Source organism: Panthera tigris, chromosome C1 (genome assembly GCF_018350195.1).
Source record: "Panthera tigris isolate Pti1 chromosome C1, P.tigris_Pti1_mat1.1, whole genome shotgun sequence".
NCBI classification, from domain to species: Eukaryota; Metazoa; Chordata; class Mammalia; order Carnivora; family Felidae; genus Panthera; species Panthera tigris.
Window position 1 is genome coordinate 144,414,180 of NC_056667.1, and position 7,035 is coordinate 144,421,214.

Below are 7,035 nucleotides of genomic sequence, written 5' to 3' on the forward strand. Positions count from 1 at the left end.
CTGAGCTGAAGTTGGACGCTCAACCGACTGAGCCACCCAGAAGCCCCACATAGTAACTTTTTATATCAGAGCTAAACCTTACATTGTTTATGCCACCCAAAATTACTCTTTCCAGGGGCACCTGGGTGTCTCAGTCGGTTAAATGTCAGACTCCAGCTCAGGTCATGATATCCTGGTTCGTGGGTTCAAGTCCCGCAATGGGCTCTGTGCTGACAGCTCAGAGCCTGGAGCCTGCTTCACATTCTGTGTCTCCCTCTCTCTTTGGCCCTCCCCACTCATGCTTTCTCTCTGTTTCTCAAATAAACATTAAATTTTTTTAAATTACTTTCTCCAGAATAATCCATGAACTGAGATTTTCCCATTCTAATTTACTTTTCCCCCCTTTTTCAAATACTGTTTAAGCTACATATTGGGCAAGATCATGTGTGTCCCTGGGCCAATGTGCAGTAACAGTTTAAACTTCCAGATAACAATTGTGATATTGCCTGAACCCAAAGGAATATCTCTAATTATAGACATTTCAGGCACCATAGCAGAAAGTAGAAAAAATATTCTAAGCCAGTTGGATCTATAAGACTTTGCACTATACTTACTAGATAGATGCTTTTTGGTAGCAAAAGCTCAATTAATACTCTTCATAATTCATTCTGTTTTCTGTAGCCCTGGTGGTTTGGCAACCTTGGTGTTAAACATATGTATAAACATAGCAGTCAATCCAAAATTTTCCTTTAGCTGCAGAGCCAATTTAATATGCTAAATTCTTGAGACTGTAGAGTAGTATAAAAATGAGTAGAAGGCTACTTAAACTGTACCTACAGAATAACTATTTAAACAAGATCAAATCATATCATCATTATCCTTTTTCAGTCATTTATGTAATATATATTTTCGTACTTACCTTACCAAGAATATATAGTGTAGTACAAATTTCAGTACAGTAAAGAACAAATGTTAGCTATCTGTAAATTTTTTTTGAAAAGTATAATTTCCATAAATTCATTTGGAAAAAATAAATTTTCAAACACAAACTTTGAAGTTCCATTTCTACTTTTGGCAGACTCTGTTTCAATTACCTATAAGCGTAAGTAATTCATAGAAATTTCTTCTCCTTCATTAATATTGAGCACCTGAGAAAAATCATGTAAGGCTTTCAGAATCCAGATTTTCACTAGATAAATAGCAAAATGAAATGATTATTATTCATGATACTAGTTGGCCTCTTTCGATACATACCTATGACTGTCGGTATGTAAATCCACTGAGTACATCAGCACTGAATATTGAATTACCCACAACCCAGGGACAGAAATAATTATATTAGAGCTCATTTCAGACCATGTAGTTCTCTATTAGTAATTGTATTGGGCTATTGAGACACAATCATTAGAGACATAAAATGGTCATTTTGTATATTAGTAGTAAAAGAAAAAATCGTAAACCTTTAAGGAGAATTCATAAAATATGTACTTTTGACTCACAGTTAAAACATTGATTAAATTGCACGCTACAAAAGAGGGCACTAAAAATAGGAGGCATCACCAAAGAGCCTGACTACCAACAACCACCTTCACTTTTTACAAGCATCCAGTCACCAAAAATATAACATGCACAAGACTTTGAAATGCATATTGTACAAAATACACCTAGAAAAGGGAAATGCTCTTCATCAAGCCGCTGAATACTTGTCTGAAGAACAATATGTCTGTCCAGGAGCAACCTGAACTCAAAGTAATGGAGAATGTTGCCCGCATTCTGTGACTCAATGTTTTCTTGAGAAACTTCAGAGATTTCTGATTAACATTACCATGCTATGGGCTTTGCATAACATATAGCTTTATTATAGATATTTAAGGAAAACTTATCTAACTGGGCAACTATTTATTATTATTATTTTCCAATTCTAATAGAAGTCTTGTACAGTGTTATATTTGTTTCAGGTGTATAATACAGTGATTCAACAATTCTCTATACCTGGGCAACTATTTTCAAAGCCTATGTTGTTTTGTTAAAACCGTAACAGTCTCTAAACCATGGATTTACATCGTATTATAGACCTGGAAATATAAATGGATACTTCGCAACTATTAATTTGTATACTCCTCATGAAAAAATATTGTGAGTACTACTTAGTCCCATTTAAAGTGGAGAAAACTGAATCGCAAACAGGTGTAGGAATTTGCCAAGGTTCACATGGCTAAGGTAGCAAATACCGATTTCAAATCCAGTTATTCTGGCTCCAGGGCCCACATCTTAACTTTTACCAGTTCCAAAGTTCACTTAAAACAATGTTAAGAAAAATGATCATTTCATATATATATATATATATATATATATATTTCATATATTTCATTTCATTTCATATATATATATATATCCCCATATATGCTTATTATATATCACATATATTTAAATTATTAATGTTTTCTCTTGTTTTCAAAAGAAAATGGAGAGAATGTACAAAGACCAGTAGACAGAGGCTTTATTAATCATCTCCCAAGCCCCAACTTTTCTTCATCCAGCCCCTTATGTGGTGACTATGTTAAAGTTAAATAGAACTGATCACTTCTATTTTTAAGCTAAAAGAGAGAGAAAGGATGCATGGTCCATTATATAACCATTTATTTTTTTTTTGCAAATGTTCCCCCAACATATTGAAAGGGTTAAATATGATCTGTATAAAAATTCCCAATGGCAATGTCACTAGATGAAAAAAAAAAAAAAACAGTCAAAATTAATTACACCACGTATCCTTTAGGCAAATTGGTTCTTAATATTGAAGACTTAATCATTTGAACTATCTCCACAAACTGTAGACACATGTCCTGGAGTCTCACTGAGACTTAGGCAGAACTTACACTTCAGGAATGGGGTCTTTGAAAAGTCAAAGTCAATATAAGCATGAACGTGACAATGGATTCATAGAAAGTATGGTATAAGAGCTGAACCCTGACCCCCTGTCAACTTCCTACAGTGAGTCAGGGTTCTCTACTATGCAAATATACAGAATAGGCAATCACCTATGTCATATAATTTCTGAAATTCAGAAAAGAGTTTAAAGCCTCTTTTTTTTAAATTTTTTTAATGTTTGTATTTATTTATCATTAGAGAGAGACAGAGACATGAGTGAAGGAGCAACAGCGAGAGAGAGATACAGAATCTGAAGCAGGCTCCAGGTTTTGAGCTGTCATCACAGAACCCAACGCAGGGCTCAAACTCACCAACTCTGAGATCGTGACTTGAGCCAAAGTCAGGCACCTAACGGACTGAGCCACCCAGGTGCCTCTCAAGGCCCTTTTTAAATATAGTCACTGATATTACCTACACGTTAACTTATCTAATTCCTGCTTTCATTCTGACCAGATTTATAATCAATTAACTTTTATTAATACCTGTTATTTCGAAAATAGACATTATATCAGGAGCTTCACCAATATTATTTCACGATTACACTCAATTTTACCAATGAAGAAACTGAGGCTCAGAGAAATTGAAGAACATGGCTATGGTATGGCCACCCAGCCTGTAAATAGTGGAGCTGGTACCCAAACTCACATTTGTTAACTTTATCATATAAAACACAGGGTTTTAAAAAGAGTACTATTTCAGATGATGTCTGAAATTAGCTGTGTTTCCAAAGGGGCACCATACTCTGGTCTGACCCTAACTCCAGTGAAGAAGCCTTATGGCCACAGTAAGGCTTAGGTTTCAATTTTTCTGCCAAGAATTTCTTGCTCTGAGCCCCAGCCCACTTGGCTAGGTCCCTAAGCCTTGTCTTGCTTCTGTCAGACTTCCTTTGGAGAGGACACATTTCAGTTGTCTCTCTCCCTAGACACTATCCAGGTCCTAGTAAGTTCCCCTAAGTTCAACAACTGCCTGTCACTTGGACGAATCCTCTTGAACCTTATTTTCTGAAGAAGGGGCAGTGGGATCAATGTTTAAGAGTAGAATGAGAAGGGGGGTGCCTGTGTGGTTCAGTTAAACATCTGACTTTGGCTCAGGTCATGATCTCATGGCTCATGAGTTGAAGCTCCGTATTGGGCTCTGTGCTGACAGCTCAGAGCCTGGAACCTGTTTTGGATTCTGTGTCTCCCTCTCTCTGCCCCTTCCCTGCTCATGCTCTGTCTCTCTTGCTCTCAAAAATAAATTTTATATATATATATATATATATATATATATATATATATATAAAGAGTAGAAAGAGAAGGGAGGAAGGGATTTTAACTATTTCATAGTTAAGTCAGACTAAATCAAGATAAAGAAATAAAAACGTTTGCTATTTGGGTAGGACTTGATAGTTTACAAACCACAATCTTTGTCAAAGCTTAGCTTTACAATAATTATCCCCATTTGGTTAAAAACAACAACAAACAAACAAACAAACAACAACAAAAAACTTAGCCTCATGGAGAACTAATCATTTAAGATTGGCTTATAAAAGGAGAAATTTTGAACCATTCTTAGTCATTGCTATCCAATCTGAAACCTTAAATCATAAATCACTTTTTAAATAGACTATTTTAATTTTACTTTATATCTAAATATTCTTGGTGGTATTTTTTATCAGACTGAATTAGTTGCACTGCAGTTTATAAAAATGACACCTAAACAGGCAGTCTGGTTGTGTTCCTCAGTGTCTACTACCTGGGGAAGAACATGCCAACTGCAAAAATATTCCTATTGGCTTTTTATTTTCAAAGACTATGTGAATCTCACACAGGCTTCATTTGCATTCTGGAGAAAAATTTTAGAGTCAAGTTCTATTGCATTTAACAAAGCTGATCTTGTGCTCTCTTCTTCATCACTACAGAGGGCAGCAACAGACAGCACAGCTCCTTAGCATCACAGAGGAAATGTTAAAAGTTCCTAGTAAACAAGAGGGTTAAAGACAAAGTCATGCTTTAATCACTCCAAATTTCCTTTTGCCTTTATGTTGCTTAAAATTAATCACATCTATAAACTTTCATATAAGTTAAGAGCCAAATGGATATGGAAAATACCAGGAAAGCCTAGATTCTTTCAGAAGTTGAGTCTAAGACATTTTGTAATCACAGCCAAACCAGTATTAAACAATAAACATAGACTATGTGTCATGTAATGTTGTGACAAGTGAATTTAGTCTGTTTTTTATCTGGTTATTTTTCTTACTCCTTGTTATTGTTTTCCTTAAATCTCTGTCTTTGCAAGTGTAAGTACTTTATATAAAGCATTATTTTATTATTATATGTATGATCATTAAATGTATCCAAATTTGTTTTCAGTGAGTAGGAACCTCAAATGCCATGGTTTCACAACTGGAAGATTTACCTTCAGACTGCCTTGGGAACAGCAACGATTGTGACGAGCAGTTTGCAGGAATGAGGACTGCACTCGCTTCTTAGCTTGGTTGCAAAAACCTAAGACTGATTGTACATGCAAAGGAGGGCAGCAAAGGTCTTATGATCGAAAGGGAAGAAATGACTGACAACACAGAGCTAGTTCAAAGGAACTAATGGAATAATTAGTCCCAAAAAGACCAAAAAGACTGAAGAATTCATGATGTCATAAAAAGCAGAGCTACTTAAATTGGATTAGAAAATAAAAATGACATGAACATTGTAAATATTCACAGATCACATCATTGACGTGTAATGTGCCGTTAAATGATGTCAAATTAAAGGGGAAATTACATGTGTTAGAACTAGGACGAATAAAAAGAAGACATTTAAAGATACATGGTCCTTCAAGTGAAAATTCCTAACATATATTACATAGATGATCATCGCCCAGACAGTGAGACTGAGTGAATGAAATGTAAAATAAAATATGGGGGGGAAAGATACTGGCTAAAAACAACTCGTTTTCATATATCATAAATGGTAGCGAACTTTAAATTTCAGAGGAGCTATTTGGGGAATTTGTTTTATACAAATCAAACCCAAACATGGTTATTGTAAATAGCTGATAATGCCATCAACCTCTTAAAATCTATCCTAGCATCAGCCCTAAGTATTAGTATGTAAATTTTTCAGAAAAGGAAAGATTCTCCAGGTCTGTTTTAATTTGCATATGTTCAGTTTTCCCCTGGTAATAGTATATGTTCTTTGAATCATTTCAATGATTTTGGACTTGTTTTGAAACTTACATGTGCTAGAAAGAGAAACAGCAAGAATATTGCATGAGGCAATTGTAACATCTGCCCTCTTACTGGGTTTCCCTAACAGCCCTTGCTGATAATCATTTATGTTATTAACACATAACTAACCTGAATTTCACATGCAATTCAAATACTTCCAAAGTGCATACAGATACTTGAATAACTTCCCAGCAATATACAAACGTTTAGCAAAGTAACATTTCCATTCTAGATACATCTCATTTTTGACAAATACCTTAGAAAGTATTAAATAAAAACCAACCTTATAACTGACTTATTCTTTCCATTTATCCATTTTTACCGTAAGTTCAGCTTTACCTGAATCTTCTGTCCTATTAACAAGATAGCAAGTGCCTTTCTTATACTGAGACATACTGTTAATAACATTCAGTGTATTAAACTATATATGGCCTCGTATATATAGTATTTATATATAGGTACTATATATAGTACCTCAAATTGACACTAAAAACAAAGTCCCGATAAACAACAGATATTATACTTCAAACTGATCACATATGTTAATGCTCGAAATGCATCCCCAGTGCACAATAGGACTTTTCTTCATTCTCAAAAGTTCCATAGGTTTCGTAAAGGTATACCTGAAAAGGCAAATGAGTTAAGAAAAAAAAAATGTAATCCAGTCTTCAAGGAAATAGTCACCAGAGTGTTTTATCAAGAGACATAATCTCCAATGTTAAATGAGTTTGTTTAAGCATTTCACAAAGCACATGAAACTTGATCCTGCTACTTCTATTTGCCGCAAGAGAAGAACAAACTTACACAAAATATGATTTGGCAAGCAGTAGTTGTGAAATGGTGGAGAGTGTTTCTCCCTCTTTCATGTGTGGTTCTAGTGACATCTGTAAATCAAGATGGCCCTTCGTTGAAGGCAGAGTAAA